Below are 22,234 nucleotides of genomic sequence, written 5' to 3'. Positions count from 1 at the left end.
TTATGTTTTTTGCTTTGACATTTTAACAAGTTTAAAAACTCCGCAGAGACCAGACGCACCAGATTTGCTATTGATTCTCACTTGGTCTGTGGACTTAGTGCTTGGTCCGCTGCGTGCCACTCCTCAAGCACCCTCCCCGAGCCGCAAGTTCACGCTCCCAATGAGAGCGTGAGAGAACCGCAAAGCATTCTGGGAAGTATAGAAAATCAGTAAATGGATGAGGTCATTGAAGTACACACGGGGGGGGGGGGGGAGGCACACAGGGGAGATGCTGTATTATGGTTGTGGGTCTAGTGTCTGGCGCATTACATTAATTGCGTTTCCAGTTTATAAAAATGAGGCTATTTTGAAGAGTTTTGCAGGTTCCTCTGGCAGACTGACACAGACATATGGTCGTGTGGGTGGTTGGCAGATGCTACTAATCGCACAGCCAGCTTTACGTTACACTCGTCTCAGAGGGTTAGAGAAATATCTATGCGATTCTTCCTGACGAAATTTAAGATCAGAGTTTTAAAGGGCCCATACTGCGCTATTATCTGATCTGTTGTAATATCAAAAACAAAAAACAAAATACCTGGAGTTGCGTTTTGTTTCATTCACACAGACCCTGCATATTTACTAAATACACTAATACAGGAAGTGCTCCGGTGTGTTTTTAAACTCCATACACCTACACTTGAATCATTTGCAGGCCCGTCGACAGAAACTTCGGGGGCCAGGGGCAAGGAGCCTCACATGGGCCCCTCCTAAAATAAATTAATAGGAAGAGAGTCCAGTTCCAATCTTCTAAAACCATAAAGGCCAAGACAATAGACCCTTTGTCCGCCCTGTCTACTGCCCTGATCATCTGGACAATTTCAGCCCAGGAATTTCCGGAAATGTAGTCAGACTAATAATAAAAGATTACTCAAACAAGTGTGAATGAAACACAACACAACTCCAGGTATGTTTTTGATGAGGTCACAACATTGTAACATGACTTGAAGCTCAAAATTCATTTCACTATATGGTCAAATTGTAAATGGTCAAATATTAGTGTTTTTTTTTTTTTTTTTTTTTTTACATTCATGGCTTTCAACGCTCTTTACATCAAGGACCTACTCTCTCTCTCTTACACACACCAGTGTACACAGAGGCAGCTTAGGTGTCTTGCCTGTGGACACAACAAGAATAGTCACATGCAGAAGCTGAGACTGAAAATATAGCAGGGGTGGGCAATTAATTTTTTCTCATGGCGCCACATGAGATACAGAAAATATTGCGGAGGTCCAGGTCAAAATGCTTAACGCAATTCTGCATAATATTAATTGTATTACTGTATTAAAAAAATAAACAAAACAGTAAATAACATTGTTTTAACGAGCTGGTAAGACTGGTAAGAGTTTATGTTATGACTAAGCAATGAAAAAGGGAGGTTGCCTTACAAAAAATGTAAAAAAAAAGTAATGCAGCTTTAGTCTATGCATGACATAAAATGATAAAATGTGTTTATTTTGTAATTTCAGATGAGTTTAAATGGGCTGGTCAGAGTCAACCAAAGGGCAGTATGTGGCCCGAGACTTGTACAATGCGCATTTCTGATATATAGCTATACCTTTCTTTTAATGAATAAGAGTTTTTATTGCAAAAAAACATGCATTCTTACAGTAAGCAGACTCAGGCCCATCCACAATAGTACGTATTTGAGTCATTTTTGTTGCAGATGCAGTGTTCGTCCACACTAATCCGATTGAAAATGGCTCCAAAGATGGAATGATCGGCACTGTGTGGATGGCTGAAAACGCTGATACCCTGATGTAGGTCTATGTGCCATGAAATAATTCACCATCAAAAGAGGCTAAGAGGCTAAAATATATGTCCATTCATATATACGGTTTCACCATTAGCAGAACTCCCCTCTATCACAGTATCACAAAAAGAACACATATATTCCACTGAGTCATGTCCTTTAATCCGACAGAAGCTGAACCTCGTCAGCACACAATTTTCTGAACACTTAATTTATGCAAATTAGCCATGTGGTTTTAAGTTTCATTTCTGTAAAACATAAACAAATATGTGCTATGTGGATAGGGAAGGCTTGCGAACACAGAAACAAAGTGTCTGGACGCTAGTTTCCAATATGGTGATATGGTGATAACACGGATTCTATCAGTGTAAATGTAGTCTCATCTCTCCCCTCTCCACAGACCTGACCTCCGATTTAACTTACTGTCATCACCAGCTTTTCTACGGAGATAGATCAAAGGAATAACATCTGCATGAAGTCTTCGTAGTGGACCTTCTAACCCCCCAAATATGCACAGCGCTCTTTTACTAATAAAAAGTTTGTAGAGGTTATTGCAGAGGGGTTAGAGGGTTAGAATATTTTACAGATTATATTGCCTCATGGAGACTGGACAGTTTATCTCATAGTACATGCAGAGTACAGCATTATACTACCTAATAAATCCAGCCTTATCTTATTGTGCCCGTTCATACTTGCAGATCATTCGGGTTAATCATCCAGCCTCACTTGTTCAAACTGGTGCATTTCAGCGGAAGAGAAACAGCAGTAATAATCCGACTGTAAAAACAGCAGGGAGTGTGACTGTCTCTGACCTGTGAGTGCAGCGGCCTCCTTAGAGACGGGGCTTATAAAAGCTTTGGGGCCGAGCAAAAGAAAACTATTACGTGTTTTTTTCAGAGAATCAAACAGAATGGCCATGTTCCTCTGGTTTGGACGGCTCCCCGGACACAGACTGTTTGTGTGTGATGTAATAAGTGTTAGTGCTGGAGTCTTATGTAGCTTGATTAATACGCGCTGTCATCGGAGATCATAACAGCAAATGGATATTCGCATAAAAGGGTCAGATGGTTGTAGCTGCAGGGTTAGTGCAAGCACAGCTATTTCATCATATTCATATCTCAGTTTTTCAATTGAGAAAATGGACCCAGTGACTAATAGGCACAATGAGATGAGCGTACTTCATTAGAGGTCAATGGATGTTTTGGCTTCAAGTAAATGTATTCCAGACTATTATCAATCAATCAGTCAATCAATCAATCAGGGCTCATACTAGAGTGTTTCCTGATCTATGTTGTAATGTTGTTTCCTCAGCGCAAACACACAGTACATTGAGTTGTGTTTTGTTTCATTCACACAAGCTTAAAGGGACAGTTAAATTTCACTTGACATGTAAAATGGTCTGCCAGTAGAATATAACTTTCATATAAAAATACATCTTGCTGCAACAACTTTTTGCACTTAAAATAAGAAACAAAGTCTAATATTGCTTGAAGTAAGAAAACCAAACTTATTCCATTGATAGATCATTTTACTTGCCAAGTTGAATCTACTCAAATAAAGAAAAATGTTCTTAATTGAATTTATTTAAATTTAACTTGATTTTTTTTTTCCAGTGTAAAAATATATATATTTGGGCACCTTTTACCAGAGGTGGAGACTCGCAAGTCGTGACTTGGACTAGAGTCAGACTTTGTGTCACTATTTTTAGGACTTAAGACTAGACTTGTTAAAATGGACTAAGACTTGGGACTCAACTTGGACTTGAAGGTCAGTGAATTGGGACTTGACTTGGACTTGAGCCTTGTGACTTGAAAAGACTGGATGCTTCTCCTAAAAAATATGTTTTTATAAAATACTTTTCTCGTTTACAGTTGATAAATGCTGTGCTGAATTTTACAGGAACAAACTGGAACATGTCCCTCCCACTTCTGTTTGGTACTTTGGATGTAACTGAAGTACTGTGATATGATATCCTCAAATGTACTACAGTAATATACAGTACAATGCAGTAATGCAGAGGGAACTACATACTTGATTCTTCCATTTTAGTGCAGACACATGACCAAATAACTGTTATTAAGCACTTTTAAATCTGATTACTTTCTATTCTGACCATAATGATTCACACTAAGATCTTGTTAAAAAGGAAAAATTTGCTTTTCTACAACTCTTATTCTTATATAAATATCCCTATATAAATATACCATGACTTTTTAGGTATAATTTAGTTCAAAAATCATAAAAAGTGCAAAAAAGATATATTTGGTACTTTGGTTTAAAGACTTGAAATGACCTGAAGCTCAAAGCAGATGACTTGGACTTGATTTGGATTTATGGGCCAGTGACTCGAGACTCAACTTGGACTTGCCTGTATTTGACTTGGGACTTGACTCTGACTTGAGGTCAAAGACTTGAGACTTTCTTGAGACTTGCAAAACAACAACTTGGTCCCACCTCTGAATTGTACTTGTCAAGTTGAATCTAGTCAAATAAAGTAAAATATTCTTAACTGAATTTATTCAGATGTTTTTTTTTTTTTTCCCCCAGTGTAAAATATGTTGTAAAATAGATCTTAACATGTAAATGATATCTGTATTTGTATATGATTAAAAGTGTATTGTAGTGTCCAAATAAAACTACAGCCATTTTAGTCTTTATTTTTAGTATTTTAGTTGGTGTGTCCAACTGTTTATTTATTTATTTTTTGCTCTGTGAGAAGGAAGGGTGATTATTTTGTGTTTGTTTTCTTGTCGTCACGGTGACATGAACTACCCCTCTCTTTAACCCCGGGTGTTTACAGAACCTTATCTCTCTCTCCCTCTCTCTCTTCCAGCTCTCTCTCTGTCTGACACCTCTCTCTCTCCTCTCGCACCCCTTTCTTACCAATCTCTCTCTTTCACTTCTCTCTCCCTCTCTTTCTCACTTCATCCCTTTCATCCCCTCTAATTTATTACCTCCTCTCTTATCTCTCTCTCTTAATTCCCTTATGTCTCACCCTCTCTATCCCTATCTCTGCCCCTGTTTAACCCTCTTATCTCTCTCTTTCTCTCTCTCTTCCTGCCCCCTCCCTCTGTCTCTCCAACTCTTCCCTTTCTCTCACCTCTCTTCATTCTCCTCTTCTCTCTCGCACCTTCTCTTACTTTCTCCCTCGCTCTTAAACCCTCTCAAATTCTACCCAGACATCTCTCTCCTCCTCTCCCTCTCTCCTCCACTCCTTCCCCAATCCTATCACTTTGTTTCTCTCTCTCTTTGTCTTCTCTTCTATCTCTCTCTCACCTTCTCCACCCTGTCTCTCTCCTCTCTTCTCCCTCTCTTGCTTCCCCGTTCTCTCTCTCATCCCTTTATTCTCCTCTCTCACTTTTCTCTCTCTCCCTCTCCATCTTTTTCCTCTTTCTCCTCCCCTTCCTCTTCTCTCTCACCCCATTCTACCCCTACCTTTTTTCTTTCTTATGCTCCCTCTCTCCTCACTCCTCTCTCCTCCTCCTTTTTCGCTCTGTCTCCGGCACCTCCCTCTTCACCCTATCTCTCTCCTCCCGCCCTCCTCTCTCTTTCACGCTCTCTTTCAACCTCCATCTCTCTCTTTCTCCCCTCCCTTTTCTTTCTCTCTGTTCAACCACTATCTCTCTCTCTTCTTATCTCCCCTTCACCTCCTCTCTCGTTCACTCTCTCACCCTTTTCTCCAAATCTCTCTCTCTCTCTGTCTCCCCCTTCCTTCTCTTTCTCTCCGGTCATCCACTACCCTTCTCTCTCTCTCCCCCCCCTTTTCTCTTTCTCCCCATTCAACCCCTATCTCCCTTTCTCTTTCACCCTCCCTTCTCTTTCTCTCCATTCAACCTCTCTCTGCCTCTCTTCTCTTTCTCTCCACTCATCCACGATGTCTCTCTCCCTGCCCCCATTCTCCCTCTTCACCTTGTCCCCTCCCTCGCTCTCTCGTTCACTCTCTCACCCCTTTCTAGAAATATCGCTCTCTCTCTCTCTGTCTGTCTGTCTCCCCCTGCCCTCTCTTTCTCTCCATTCAACAACTATCTCTCTCTCCCCTCTTTTCTCCTTCTCTCCGTTCAACCCTTATCACTCTCTCCCCTCCTTTCTTTTTCTCTCATTCACCCCCTCTCTCTCTCTCTGCCCCCTAATCTCCCTCTTCACCTTGTCCCTCCCTCGCTCTTTCTTTCACTCTCTCACCTCTTTCAAAACCCATCTCTCGCTCCCTCTCTTCTCCTCCCTTCTCCTTCTCGGTTCAATCACTGTCTCTCTCTTCCTTCTTTCTCTCCATTCAACTCTTATCGCTCTCTCCCCTCTCTCCGCCTCCCTTCTCTTTCTCTCCGCTCATCCATGACGTCTCTCTCTCTCTCTGCTCCCTAAACTCCCTCTTCACCTTGTCCCCACCCTCGCTCTTTCTTTCACTCTTTCTAAACCTACCCCTCGCTCCCTCCCGGTTCAGCCACTATCTCTCTGCCTCTCTCTTCCCTCCCTCCGCTCTACCTCTCTCCTCTCCCTCCTCTCTTTCTCTCCCTCCCCTCGTTCCTCTCTCTCTATCTCATGGACTCTTGTGGGTCATTTAAACACTAAAGAGCTGCTGACAGACTCTCAGAGCTTCACAGGTCACTTAAACAGGAGTGACCTTGACCTGTGCAGGGGCCACAGCCACATAACTGTCTAATCTGTGCATGAGCAGCTCCTGCACAGAACAACAACACGAGCACGGCTACACCGAAATACACTCCAATACTCTGTACAACACAATATATGTATGTAAAGGGGAATGTTTGTTTTAAATTGATTAGTTCAAAAAATGATCTTTCTCATTTCCTGTAGTGTAAGTGCTGTTTTTACTCCTTAGAAAGAGAATTTTTTTTAAATGAATTTACTATCTGCTGTCTGAATTAGAGGTGGGACCAAGTTGTTGTTTTGCGAGTCTCAAGTAAGTCTCAAGTCTTTGACCTTAAGTCCAAGTCAAGTCCCAAGTCTAAAAGAGGCAAGTCCAAGTCGAGTCTCGAGTCACTAGCTCATAAATCCAAGTCCAAGTCGTCTGCTTTGAGCTTCAAGTAATTTCAACCAAGCTTAGATTTTTGCAATTTATATGAATTTTAAACTATATTGTTCTTAAAAAGTCATGGTATATTTATATAGGAGTATTTATATAAGAGTCGTAGAAATGCAAATGTTTTCTTTTAAATGTCTTGACAAGATCTTAGTGCGAATCATTAGGGTCAAAATAGAAAGAATGACGATTAAAGAGTGCTTAATAACAGTTATTTTGTCATGTTATCTGCACTGAAATGGAAAAATCACATTCTATGTAGTTCCCTCTACTTTTGCTGTAATGTACTATATAATACTGTAGTACATTTGAGTCACATCACAGTATTTCAGTTACATCCACAGTACCAAACAGAAGTGAGATAGACATGTTCCATTTTGTTGCTGTGAAATTAATCACTGCATTTATCAACTGTAAAGAGAAAAGTATTTTCTAAAAACATATATTTATTTAGGAGACGCATCAAGTCTTCTCAAGTCACAGGCCTCAAGTCTGAGTCAAGTCCCAAGTCTTAGTCCATTTTATCAAGTCTAGTCTCAAGTCCTAAAAATGGTGACTCAAGTCTGACTCGAGTCCAAGTCATGACTTGCAAGTCCCACCTCTGATCTGAACACATTCTCATATGAAGTGAGTCTGCTCTCATCTGTGACAGCTGAGCATCAATATGTTATCATCTGAACATTTTACATTGTGACATTGATCTAAAACAACTAAATAAAAGAAACAAGTCAACCGAGGAGCTGACGCAGCTGTAAATGTCAACACAACAAAGAGCCGTGAAGTTGTCTGCACCACTTGCAAAAGCGTGACATCAAAACAAATGGATACAAGTGGAAGTGTCAGTGAGTTGTAACAGAGTTGTACTCACGTTTAAAATGTGACTGATGGAATCATTCTTTGGAGCCTGTAGTTTATTCAGAGCCGATCCGGAGCTGCCACATTCAGACAGGTGCAGACAGGTGCACTGGGACGCTCTCTGCTACTGGCAACTTGATCATGAACAAAAAGCCTGTTTTTCCTTTTCCTTTCACTACAGCACGTCATTGCTGCATGAATGTATATTAGAGGAGGAAAGATAGCTGCTGTAGCCTATCAAATCACTGCTTGGATGGTGTGTAAAGTGTCTTGCCTAAGGACACAATGACAGATCTTGGTCCGAGCGGGAATAGAACGTCTAACATTCAGGTTGGTGGAGAGTGCTCTAACCACTGAGCCCCTGTAGCATGTAAGTCTGTATTGCCAATGAAAGATGTGTCAATCCAAAGACTGTCCCATATTTGCAGAAAAGTGTGAAACGCAGCAGCGCCCTGTGGAGAGAATCTGTTGACACAAAGCAGCGGGCCAGCCACACGTGCTAATTGAATGTAAAAGCGGCCGTGGGCTCGGTCCTTTGAGGCAGCGCAGGTGAAGTGTGTTGTAATGTGCTTGGTATGAGGAGGGCGCGTGGAGGGGCGGGCGTAATTGGGAAATCTCGTTGAATTACTACACAGGAGCGTTCACCCTTGAGGAATCTCAGGTCGTCCTTGTGAGGCGGCTTTACCCATCACACCAGCAGCAGCTCCCTCCCCCTCCCCTCTCCTCCTGCGCGCAGTACCCGCGCTGTCTCCTCCTCCTGCCCACACTCGCTCCATCCTCCGCCGGTGCAGCTTGGATCACAGAGCGGTTAGCGCAGAATCACGCGTGGAAAAGTGGACAAGTGTAGCGCGCCGTGTTGAATGGGAATTATTTCCAAAGAAGCAACGAGTATCACTGCGGCTCATTTTGGGAAGTAAAGCTGATCTTGGAGCTTCTGCCGCGGCTCCGCTCTGCGTCTGCAGCCCGTTTGGAGGGCTTCCCCCCTCCCGCTGTAATATTTATGACAAACATTCGCAAATTATTCTGGTCACGTTTTTGGCTGACAGCCGGCTGTCCTGGAGAGCGCTGAAGTGGATCTGCGTCCAGTGCACGGGAGATAGCGCGGCGCATTGGCACCTGCAGTAGGATGTAAAGGGAATTCCCACTCAGCAAACTGGTAAGTTCAACATACGGGACGCTTCTTTTCATATAGCAACAATTTGGACACGCACAGGTGATTTCGTTACGCGCGTGAAGTGGGGGTTTCAGTGACGGCCAAGCGCACTGCTAAACGGGACCTGTGCTTACAATTAAAGGGTAAGTCGAGTGGAGGGGGGCAGAGCAAAGAAAACAGCACACTGGCACAGCACCAGCGTCCCGAACCAGCCCGGACCGACCCACAAGTCCCAGATGAAAGAGAAAACCCCGTTGTGCGTATAATTATTTATTTTATGCAGTGAACCAAATGGGATCTTAAAAATAAAACACAGTTTGACCATCGCGTTTAGACTTGAATATAGATTATGTCTCGTGTCTCATAATTCAGGGTCCCTCTCCGGCTGTTGATGCTTCAGTCACATGGATGCGCCACGCTCGTCGTTGCTCATTTTAAAAGCAGCTCGTGTTGGGGCATGTAGACGCTTTTAATTAGATAACATAGATGGAAAATGTCTGTGTGTCTAATTGACTATTTATGGTTTGTCATATTTGTAAATGATCGCGTTGGGTTCGGGTTGATTCGTTTAGTGAAGCCTGTTCTCCACAGTGCAGTGCGGAGCTGAGTGCGTAAAAGGAGCTCTATGAAGTTACACGGTGGCTGTAGCATGTTTGAACTGTCACACGTGATACCTGCTCCTGTCATGTAACTCAGGGGACAGTTATGGAAAAGTGAAATGGACAGATAGCTATTTTAAGGCGCCTCATGATTGAAAGAAGGGTATGTGTGAGTTGTAGCATTCACTCCAGGAGGAAATTACAAACGTAAAATGTCAGATATTTTTATAATTTTTTTAAAACAAATATAAAACAGAAAGTGGTGAAATGTTTGCAGTTGCAGTACATTTGATACCTTTTCATACATTTGAAATTCAATAGCATAGGACCTAAACTACTCTAAATAATACTAGAAACATTAGCAAAGCTGTTCTTATATTACCAAGACTTCATTGCACCAATAGTATTCCCAAGTTACAGGCGCACAGTGTAACTTCCAGGGGTCCAGCACCTGCTTGTCTCCATGGAACTGTCACTGCTTTGCCTCAAATGTTCCATAATATGGCATTATAGCTTGTATTTATTCAATTACAAGTATTTCTATTGCTCAGGCATACACTGACAATCGGGCATTCTCACTGTGATTGGGCACACCTCTCTAGCCAGGCTAGCGCCACCTAGTGCCCCCGCTCAGTTTCATTTCTCTCCAGCGACTAGGTCAGGAACCAAAATACACTACACAGTTCACAAAAACCCCAGAAGTGCGAGTCCAGGCACCAGGCAATCAGCGAAGAGCCGTACATTCTGTGTTGCCAATGATTCCCGAGATCGAGGAATTAAGGCTGGAACAAAGAGAATGTTTGGTGAATTTTATCAAGGGGAAAGACGTTATTGCCCTTCTTCCTATGGGATTTGGGAAAAGCTTAAAGGGCCCACCTCATGCAAAATCAACTTTTCAGAGCTTTCTACCTTCTAAGAGTGATGTGTGGGCCTTGTACATATCCCTGAAGTGGTTTTTAGATTGATTTGGTGTTTTTTAAACAAATTGCAGCGTATTTCTGCCACCCTCCCACATGACAATGAACTAAAGCTGCTACAGCAATGACACGGCAGCTCCACCTATGACGCGTATGACTGCCTCCACCCCACTTCCACCCCGCATTGGCTGACAATTCCCACATAAACACCTAAACAAAAGCGACAGCATGAGCTAATTCTTCTACACTGCAGTGTACAGGATATAATACGTTTATCTACTAGTGTTTATTAATACTTTACCAATCAGTAATGTTCAGCTGATGCTGACGTGGTGCTTGCGCTTCGTGCACCTCCAAGTCCTCGTCCGATTTCGGGTCCAACACATGTGGCTGAATGAGCTGTATAGCCATGATGAATAAAAGTTTATTCCTACCGCTATCAGGGTGCACACCTGTCTCCCCCTCCCTCCCTGAGATGGGCGGAGGAAGGGCGGCTCTCTCAGAGCCTACGTCATGTTTGGAGGGCGGAGCCTGTGCTTTCTCAGGACGGGCGGGGGGATGAGCAATAGTCGGCCTTTCATAGTTCCTTTGTCTGTGACTGCCTCCAAGAAATCAGTAAGATTTCATAACTATTGTGTAATGGATGTTCCAAAACCCAAATTGTGCTTGTATATGTGCATAAAATACAATGTGAGAAGAGTTATTTTGCATGAGATGGGCCCTTTAATATACCAGTTAGCCCTGTTAGCAGCGCATTACATACATCACGATCAAATAGCAGCGATTGGTTAAATGAAAAAAGCAAACAAATTCTAACGCTGCGAGGTCAGACGGTTTCTACGAAATGAAACCAGCTGATGAATCAGGCTAACACCTCTCCACAGCCCTGACCTGTTTATTCATTTATTTATTTTTTTACTCAAACCGAACGTGTCTCTCTGATCGGTTAGTCCACCTGTCAATCACGTCCTTTGCAATCAGGGAGACAGAATACAGCTCCAGATCCACTGGTCTTTGTAAAGTTTTGTCTAAGTGTGTGGTTTTGGCTGGACAGGTAAGGCATCACCTGCTTGTCTCCAGAGCGATAGATCACTTTAATACCGCACTGTGGAACATTGCATTTAAATAAAGTGGATCTCAGCTTTCCTCCGTGTGAAATGCAGTGGTTTTCATGGTGAGAATGGTCAGCTGTAATGGAAAACGTACAGTGCTAAGACCTTTATTGACTCAATTTATTGGACAGTTGATGAAATAGACAAACTGATGTATTTCATTCTGGTTGTTGTTTACATCTAATCCGAAAATGAAAAATGAAAAGCTTTCAGGCAGACTTCTGGACTAAAGCAGAATTAGCCGGTCCTTGGTGTCGGCGGTAACCACGCAGCCTCAGGAGCAGCAATGTTTATTTTATGAAAGTGCACCAAAATATACTGTCTACACTGTGAGAGATTGTCCCAGCTCAACCACAGTAAGAACGGAGGAAAATAAAATAAGGTAAAGTGGAGCTCCTGTTATTATACATGCCACTAAACGGAGGAGATAAATGTTGGGCATGAGTTAATTGAATCATATAATAATAATAATACAAGTGGGACTATTTTGTGTGAGAATGCAGTACATGCTCCTATACTTTGAAACAATAGAGCTTCTTTGTCATCCCCAGCCTGGCATAAAATGTATATAAAACTAATCTGCAAACCAAAGCATACTACGAGATAGATGATGTAATAAAAAAGCCAAAACGAAGTAGAGAATACTTACTAAACACGTCCCCTCTATAATTTTTCAGCCTTAATTTCCTGTCATCGAATAACTGCGCAATAAGTTGAACTAATGCCATAACGTGGAACATTCTAGGCACTGAAATAACAATTCCATGGAGACAAGCAAGTGAACAGACCACTTTGAGTTGCTTGGTGAACTTTTGACTTAGATTTGTCAAGTAATGGTTTCTGTACTTGAATCTTTTTAGTTTGTTTGTCTTAGTAAATGTAAAAGTAGAATCACTGACAACATTTTAAATAATACATAGACTTTTTACAGCATCTTTAAGACACCAAGCATTATATTATATCGGATTATATTTCATTATTTATTCAGTCAAACCCAATGGAGGCATAAGTTACTTTTATAGCCAGAGCTGTCACTGGATAACTGCCACAAATCCCATATTCACGAGCAGGTGAGTGAAGTGTCTTCCCCAAGGACACAAAAAGAAGTTTTATTTTATATTTAAACTATAAATAACTTATTTTCTTGTTAATATATTTGTACTGTGGCGAATTTATGTGTGCATTCTAATGGATAAGCAAACATTAAAGGTCCTCATTATGTAAAATTTACTTTTGTTATAATGTGGACACCTCATCAGAAACATACCTGGAGTTGTATTTTGTTTCATTCTCACATGTTTAAGTAATCCTTTATTATTAGTCTGCCTATGACCCCGACCCCGTTTACACTAGAAAGTATCGGAAATGATCTGCGTCCACACACGTTTCTGTATCTGCAATCAAAGCGTTCCCTGTCCACACAGAAACACAAAACTGCCTGAAACGGTAGTCACATGATAAGGCTGGTGTCACGTCTTCACGACATCCAGACGTCATGTGAGCAGTAAAAGCAAGGAAGTCTGAAGTTGCAGCAGCTGATTTTGAGCCGAGGGAGATGGCAAGTGTAAAAACAGTCTTTTCGTGGACCGACGATGAGGTTCAGTTGTTACTTAGCAAAACACTGGATTTTAAGATAAGCATGGCAGCTCAGAGTGAGAACTGACTTCTTTCTGTGTCTACAAGCCTTCCCTATCCACACAGCTTTCAGCATATTTGTTTACATTTTACAGAAACTTAAAACCACGTGGCTAATTTGCATAAACAAAGCACTCAAAAAACAGTTTGTTATTGTGCTGCTGATGTGGTTCAGCTTTTGTCGAACTAATGGACAGGATTCAATGGATTATATGTGTTCTTTCTGTGACAGAGAGGTGTTCTGCTGATGGTGACTCTGTTCTGTTCTTCTATTGCGTTGGAGATGGTTCATGTTAAACTTTTCAGAGGTTATACGGTCTATACGTACGATCATAAGCATAGACCGTTTATATGAATGGACATATATTCTAGCTTCTTAACGTTTTGGTGGTGAATTAGCTACTTTGAGGCACATAGAACTACATCAGCGTATCAGCATTTTCAGGCGTCCACACAGTGCCGGATCAGATCTGTACTCAAATGAATTCGTGGGAGCTGGCGGCACCAGATCGTTCCGTCTCTGGAGCCGTTTTCAATCGGATTGTGGTGGATGAACACTGCATCTGCAATGAAAACGATTTGAATACGTTCTAGTGTGGACGGGGCCTATATCGCCAAAGCTCAAAATATTCTATTCCATCTTGTGATGTCATGACGCGGTAGTTTTCAAGTTAACAGCTACCTTTTAGCTTTTGTTCAGTAGAGATGGACAATTCCAGGGCTGAAATTATTCAAATGATTCTAGTGAAGGAGTCAAAAACACAGTAAATGACGTGACCTGACAAGGTGGAACTGAATGTTTTCTGTTTGAGAGAAGAATATGTAGAGTTGAGTGTGTTAAACATGAATGAAACAAAACACAACTCCAGGTCTGTTTGTGATGAGGAACATTACAACATAGCTCAGAAAACAGCGTAATATGAATCCATTTAAGTAAACTGGCTAAATTGGGACTTGAACCACTTAGCCCTCAGTTATTGTCCACCCGCCACAGTTTTACTAACCTGTTCTGATGTTGTGCACAGTAGATGGAGTTCCAGACTGCCCCTGTGTGGTGGAGGGTGCTTGGTACTCGTCACTGACACTAGAGAAAATGAAATTATTGCTCCAGTCATTTAGCCTGAGCGTTCAAGCTGTTGTACATGTGTTATAGTGTCATTCATTTAAACTGTGCTACCAAGCAGATGTCAGAAGAGCCCACATTTTCAAACATATTCACAGTTGTATACACACTAAAGCTGAATTATTAAAATGTGATCAATCAAATGACTCAAATCCACCTCTCATCTCATCATAATTTTTTTTAACTTTCTGGGTGGGTAAATCAGCTGGTGCACTATGTATCTTTTCTGGTGAGGTTAATTGTTCCACAGTGTGACATTAAACAGCCCTACATTACATTTATTCAAGTACAGGTGGTTTTATAGCTCAATAATACCTAGAAATAATTGCATTCTAACTGTGAACGGGGTCGCCTCTCCAAGGATCTGACCTGTAACTTGGTCTGGTTTGGTCTCATACAGACAGGACAGCGGCTCTTTGTGCAGGAGACATGAGCAGGGAGAGACGGAGGGTGATGCGCCAAAGAAGATTTGATTGTGTTTTGAACAGTTATTTTGTGCTTCATACACACACCCTCCTCATGGAAAACACATGAAGAAATGCAGATGATGCAGATTTTAAGTTAAAGGCAATTGATGTGACTGTGGAAGAAGGAAACAGAGCTGCTGCACGTGAGCTTGACATCAATGAGTCGATGGCGAGATTTTCGGCAGACGGCAACGTGACGAACTGACTAAATGTAAAAAGACGACAAAATCTTTCAGAGGCTATAAAAGAAGACGGCCCGAACTTGAAAACGTTCTTGAAGACGTGGACACTTGCGGCTTATATTCATGAGCGGCCTATAAGGTACAATTTTTAAATGTTATTAAAATTTTGTTGATGCGGCTTATATTCAGGTGCACTCAATAGTCCGGAAATTACTCTACCAGATGGAACACTAGTCACGGTTAGAACCAAAAAAATGAGTATACTATGCTGGTGTGTGACCAGTATTGTGTCTGTTTAAAAAAGTACAGTTTATAGTTATTTGTCAGACCAGCCAGTCCCTTCTACATTTTGCATGAATGCAACCAGACTGTAACAGCCTCAAACCTTAAACGTCTTAACTTGGGACAGTCCAACCCCAGCTTCTAATATGTATCACGTGATTGTTGATTCTGTAAATATCTGCTCTTTCTCAGTCCTTTATGTTGTTTTTTTTCCCCCTTTTTTCCTTGTAAGCCGACATGTTTGTTTTGACATAAATGGACCGTAGCAAATGTGACTGAGGGATTACACAGATAAACAAACCGTGCTTCTCTCTGATTGGTTAATCTGCCTGTCATTCATCTGGAAATCGGAGAAACGGGATATGGTTCCAAACCCACTCGTTTTTGTATTGTTTTGTCAAAGTGTGTGGTTTTGGCTAAATAATTAGAATCACAAATGTCAGCCTGAGAGAAAGAAACACACACAGAGAAAGAGAGAGAGAGAGAGAAAATTTGTAGCACGTGTATCCAAAAATATGTGTTTCAGAACAACTTACCTCAGCTTTGTAAACAGATTCAGGCAGCACGTGTTTTCTCCTCATAAGTAGCCATGTTTGTTTTGACACAAACACTCCATCCATTAATCCAATTGGTTAATCCGCCTGTCAATCACAGCATCAAAACAAATGGTTGAAAGATGATTTGAACATAGCATCTTTGTGGACTAGTCTAATGTTTACTCTGTAGTTACTCACTGATAGCATCTGCTGTCATATTACATTAATTAATGACGACAGCGGTATATGGCCCCCTAAACAACATTTCACGGGCTGGTCACATGTTTCTAAGCAGCATAATTGATCTCTGTTAATGGGACATCCTACAAACCAGAGTATGGGCCTCTCCTCCTCTCTGCTCTGTGCTTTGAAACACAGCTCTGCTAGTTCTTCATTTCCTCTCCTAATACTGTATATCCTCCTACTCTCTGAAACAATAGTGCTCTAAGTACTACTCCTTGTCAGCCTTAAACCTTGGTAAATAAGAAGAGTTGCGTAACGGAGGGCATTTGGCAAAAAAAAAAAAAAGTTTACCACTATATAAACCAATGCATACTATGACCACACCACTTTCTTACAAGGCAATGTGGGTGATGTGTCTTGCCTAAGGACACAAGGACAAAGTCTCCCATCCAAGTACTACCCAGGCCCGGCTTTGCTTCTGAGATCTGACAAGCCCGTATGACCAGTAATGCCATACCGCGGAACATTCTAGGTGCAGAAATAACATCTCCATGGAGACAAGCAAGTGATCAAACCACATGAAAAGCTACTTGGTGAACTTTTGACTCAGATTTGTGAGGTAATGCTTTCTGTACTTGTATCCTTTTAGCTTGTTTCACCAAACAGTCTTGGCAAATGTAAAAATAGAATCACTGACAACATTTTAAATAATACATAGACTTTTTTATAGCATCTTTAAGACACCCAAGCATTATATTATATTGCATTTTATTTCATTATTTATTCATACAAATGGAGGTATAACTTCCTTTTATAGCCACAGCCACTGGGTAGCTACCACTAATCTTATATTCATATGTTTCGTGGTCATACCGACTTGTCAAAGACTGATCCCGTCAGATCTCAGACGCTCAGCAAGGCTGGGCCTGGTTAGTACTTGGATGGGAGACCGCTGACAATTCCAGGTGCCACAGTGGGACAGCAGTGGTAAAAACTTGTCGTTGTGTCCTTTGGCAAGACACTTCACCCACATTGCCTAGTATGAAAGTGGTGTGTGCATGAGTGTTGGTGGTGGTCAGAGGGGCTGATGGCACAGATTGGCAGCACTTCTGTCAGTCTACCCCAGGGCAGCTGTGGCTACAGTAGTAATTTACCACCACTCAGTGTTGAGTGAATGAATAATAAACTGTAAAGAGCTTTGGGTATCTTGAAAGGTGCTATATAAATGCAATGATTAATTAATTAATTAAAATGTTTCTAAGCAGCATAATTGATCTCTTTTAAAGGTGTACTGTGTAACTTTTTGGTTGGGGGTCCATCATCTCTGCCTGAAATGTTCCACAGTATGATATTAAACAGCTCTGCCTTACATTTATTCAATTACAAGTGGTTTTAAGCTCAAAAATACAAACTAAAACCAACATTGTGAAAGTGAGTGAGGTCTCCTCTCCAACATGGTCTCCATGAAGATAGAAAGGTTTAATGGCATACTGTGAAACATTCCAGATAAAGCAATAAAGCATCTGATGGACCCTGCACCAGAAAAGTTACTGTACATAATGCGCATTTAATGGGACATCCTATAAACTGGAGTATAGCGTTTTCACTGCAGCTGCTGTGTATGATCAAAGTCAGCCCTGGGTAGTTCTTCATTGGCTCTCCTAATATAGTCATTCTGTGTGGTTCCTGGAAGTGAGCGCGGGACATTAAGCGATGAAGCAGATCTTAGAAGGAGATAGAGGAGATGATTGTAAAAATGAAAGGCACAAGTGGAGCACAGGGAGGAGCAGCCATAGAACATAAATCAGTGTGAGAGCAGAGAGAGGAGAGCACGTCCAAATACACCATCACACCACACACCAGTAGAGCTAATACAAGCGCCCTTACACCAGAACCATCACTACTTCCACTGCGAAGAGGGGGGTACAAGGGCAGGTTTTACATACTGTGTGATTTTTTGTTGTTGTTTCCTTCACACATATTTAACACACAAATAGGAGTGTACCAAGAGCACCAAGAGCTGGAGAACCACATTATGGACTGGGACAGAGCAAACATCATTGGAACAGAGGACAACAAACATTGCCGCTGGATTAAAGAGGCAATCAAAATAAGAAAATGTGCCCACAGGACTATAAACCGGGACAAGGGGACTTTTTTTTACTCTGACACACCTGGGATACTGTCCTGATGAAGTTGGACTGCATATGGCGCTGTCATCTTGCCTCCTCCAGTAGGAAGACAGCACCAAAACCTATATAAATCAGGACACATCACAGCAACATCACGTAACCAGTCTGAGGAAGACCACTAGTGAGCAGTCGAAACTTCTGAAATTGTATGAAAACAAACTCTTAGTCTGAAAAAAGAACCTAAAAACATATATTCAATATTACCGTTTATTGTCTATATTTTCTATAGACAATAAACGGTCTATATTTTCTTCAGCAATATATCATACTTCAAAATGTGTGTTGTGACGTGTCTAGTTAGCTCTGGTTCCCCTGGGGTTATATGTTCATGCTGGTTCTCCGTTGCTTCAGTTCATTTTGTCCCCTTCTCTTTTGCTGGTATCTGTTTAAAATGTCCTCTTCTTCTCCTTTGCTTCTATCAGTTTATATTGTCCCCCTCCTCTCCTCCTCCTCCTTCACCAGGGCCTGTGTCAGTGTTTATTGCGGGGTGCTCCAGATGCCTGCAGTCATGCTCTCCCCACTCGGCCAATCCCGCGCTGTCTACTGGAGATAAATGGCATTAATTCAGCTCTAATTGCCTTCTACAGAGGAATAGCTTAATCATTTTAACCTGACGCGCTCCTTTTACTGCACATCATGTTTTCTCCTCTTGAGCTCTCATTCAGACAGCTACTTGACTTATCCCGCCACTTGACCTTTGACCTCTTGTGTTTAGGCCATGCGATTTGAGTTAATTTCTGGTTAAGTGGATCAGGATTGGTAAGGGGCTCATTATGTTGTTTAACCGTGCAAAATAGTCCCTAGTTCTTTCAGAGATTCATTTGAAGTTTGAAAAATGTATCATAGTTTTGACTCCTGATGTCTCAATCGAACCTTTATCCAGGCTTGAAACTGGCACAAATCACACTGAATTTGATGAAAACTTCTTTTTAGGTTAAAGGGCCCATTTACACTATTTTCGGCTCTATGTTATAATGCTGATTTCCTCATCACAAACATACCTGTGTTTTGTTTCATTAATGTTTAACACATAAAGTCTGCATGTTTAGGCTGAGTTGTTCTCCTGTTTCACCTTGTGATGTCATGTGGTAAAACAGAAAGTGCTCAGTTGTGTTTTTAAACTCAACACACCTTCACTGGAATCACCTGAATGATTTTAACCTTGGAATTGCCAATGTCTGAACTGAATAAAAGATAAAATGTGGCTGTTAAATTAAAAACTACCACTTCATGATATCACAAGGTGGAAGAGAGCATTTTCAGCTTTGGAGATAAACAGTAAACAGACTAATAATAAAGGAATACTCAAATATGTGTGAATGAAACAAAACTCAACTCTGTATATTTTGATGCACCTTTATAACTTAACACTTAATGCTCACAAGAATCTATGTTGTGTAAAGGACCTTCACGGTAAACTTTATTTATCCTTGTAGGAAAATATGTTTGCATTTGATCCATCCTTCAATGCCAGTGGGGAAACCTGCCAGTAGCAGTGTGCAATGCAATGATAGAGCAGTGCCCATAAATCCAGAGGTGAGGACTTGCAAGTCGTGACTTGGACTCAAGTCAGACTTGAGTCAGTATTTTTAGGACTTGAGAGTTGACTTGATAAAGTAGACCAAGACTTGGGACTTGACTCGGACTTGAGGTCTGTGACTTGAGAAGCTCTTTTAAATCTGCATTCTTTCTATTCTGACCATAATGATTCACACTAAGATCTTAATGAGACATTTTAAAAGTAAAAATGAACATTTCTACAACTCTTACATACTCTATAAATACTCATATAAACTATAATATGATTTTAGTACAATTTAGTTTAAAAGTCATACAAATTGCAAAAATCTAAGCTATATTATGTTCTTTGGTTTAAAGACTTGAAAGATTTGAAGCTCAAAGCCCACAACTTGGACTTGACTTGGACTTATGGGCCAGTGACTCGAGACTTGACTTGGACTTGCCTGTATTTGACTTGGGTCTTGACTCGGACTTGAGGTCAAAGACTTGAGACGTACTTGAGACTTACAAAACAATGACTTGGTCCCACCTCTACACAGACCCATCTTCAGAGCTTGAACTGGAATGTAGTAGATTAAAGATTTTCATCTCTGAATTGAAGAGTTTGACAAAAGCTTTCAAAATCTCTGTCTTTATGTATCTGTCACAATTTTAACTCACAAAACTACTATGCAACAATTCACAGACCTACAGACCTTTAACAGGACAAGTTATAGGATAAGTCTCAACTTTTTAGAGTGATTAATATGTTTTCTTGCAGAGAAAGAGGATCTAATGACATGGGGTGTTCTGGGTTATCTATTTCCATTTGTCTCTTATTGACCAATGATCACAGTTTCATGCTTTGACTTTCTGACTTACGGCTGGTTAAATCAACACAGGCAGCCCTATGCAAACCTCAGTGTCTTGTATTTCCTATATGTCCTATATGTCAGAGCAATTAGCAGTGAAATCCTAAGTGCCCTCCTTGTTGAAATGCATTGAATGTGTTATCAGGATGAGTGTTCAGATGGCAGTGCTTGAACAGGCGGTGATGGACAGTGAACAGTGCTCAGAGCTTGATTAAATCTTCACTTTAATTTGTCTGCTGTTCATTTGCACAAGGAAATATTGTGTCCTGTCAGCCTATCACAAAGATCTGACATTATATTTGACTCTTTTTACATGTTAAAAAGCTCTGTAACTTTTGTAGTGAGAGCTGAGAGTCTGCTAACTTCTTGTCTCCATGGATAAGATTGCTTTGACTGGAATGTTCCACAGTATGACATTAAGCTTGTGTTTAGGGATGCACCAATATGACTGGTATATACTGGTAGGGATGTAACAATAACTGAAATATTGTGATATGAAGTCTCACAATAATATCGTAAGCTATCACAATATATCGAATTACAACTTCCTTTGTTTAATGCACGGTTTTATAGTAGCAACAGCTTATGAACATAGGAAACTACACATCCCATGATTCATTTCAGTGCAGACAACATGAAGAGATGTTTTTACTTGAATTCTTGGGATTATGACAGAAATAATTCACACAAAATCTTATAAAGGTATCTTAAAAGCAGAAATGTGTCCTATCTACAACTATATCAGCCTTTCCAAAATATTGCAATGGATATCATAGTGTGAGATGCATATTGAGATAATATCGTACCGTAATATGACGATTCACTGACCAATGCCCAAAACACATTTTTTTCCCCATCAACTTTCTGTAGTTACTTTAGACTCAGGCTCAGGGGCCAAATTTGGCCTGTGAGCTCATATGAAATCTGTATTAGAGCTGGTTTGCCGCTTGCCGCACCAGTATGGTGCATGCACCGCTAATACTACTACTACTATTACTACTACAAATACTACTACTTTGATCAACTTGCATCTAAGAAGAGATGCCAAATATTTGTATCTGCTTTGGACCCATGTGCATCAGAGTAAATCAAAGTCTAGCAAACTGAGCTTGGTGAATGTTTTCTTTATGATTTTTGACTGTTCATAGCTGAAAGACTGGATTTTCACTGAAGCAAGTTATTTTGACTGGTTGTTGGCTTGTTAAAAAAAAAAAAAACATTCAAAAGGAGTTTAAAAGCCACAGATAGGCTATAGAGGCATTACTATTATTTTATATTATATTTGTTTATATTTGTTCTGGATTCAGTGTTTAGGCAAAACATTATTTATTATTATTAAACATTTATTTTAATCAGAAAAGGTTTAACATTACATATCTAAAAAGAAAAGAAAACACACAGTTTTCAATAAATGTTTGGCCCACGACTTAGTCCCAGTTTTTAATTTTGGTCCTCTGTGAATCTGAGTTTGACAGCCCTGCTTTAAAGGATAAATAACAGTTACAGAACACATTTGTACTCTCATTTTAAGTGGGAACAAACTCTACACAGAGGAAAGTCAGATTTAGAGTTCTGCTTGAATTCTTTGGGGTAAATATAAGAATAGGTATAGCAGGTGTCCCTGGAGATGATCTGACAGACGGCAGACTGAGCATTTGTTGGGTCTTGACAATTCCCGTGTGAAAGCTGAAGCACGTCTCACTAAAAAAGAGATTTAAGTCCAAGAAATGTAAGTTTGTAAATGTTTGCTCCAACAATCAGACCCCTATAATAGAATTTTAACACAATCCCTGAAATAA

Source organism: Boleophthalmus pectinirostris, unplaced genomic scaffold (assembly GCF_026225935.1).
Source record: "Boleophthalmus pectinirostris isolate CB_2022bp ecotype Guang Dong unplaced genomic scaffold, ASM2622593v1 HiC_scaffold_3, whole genome shotgun sequence".
Classification (NCBI taxonomy): domain Eukaryota; kingdom Metazoa; phylum Chordata; class Actinopteri; order Gobiiformes; family Gobiidae; genus Boleophthalmus; species Boleophthalmus pectinirostris.
This window is presented reverse-complemented; position numbering follows the sequence as displayed.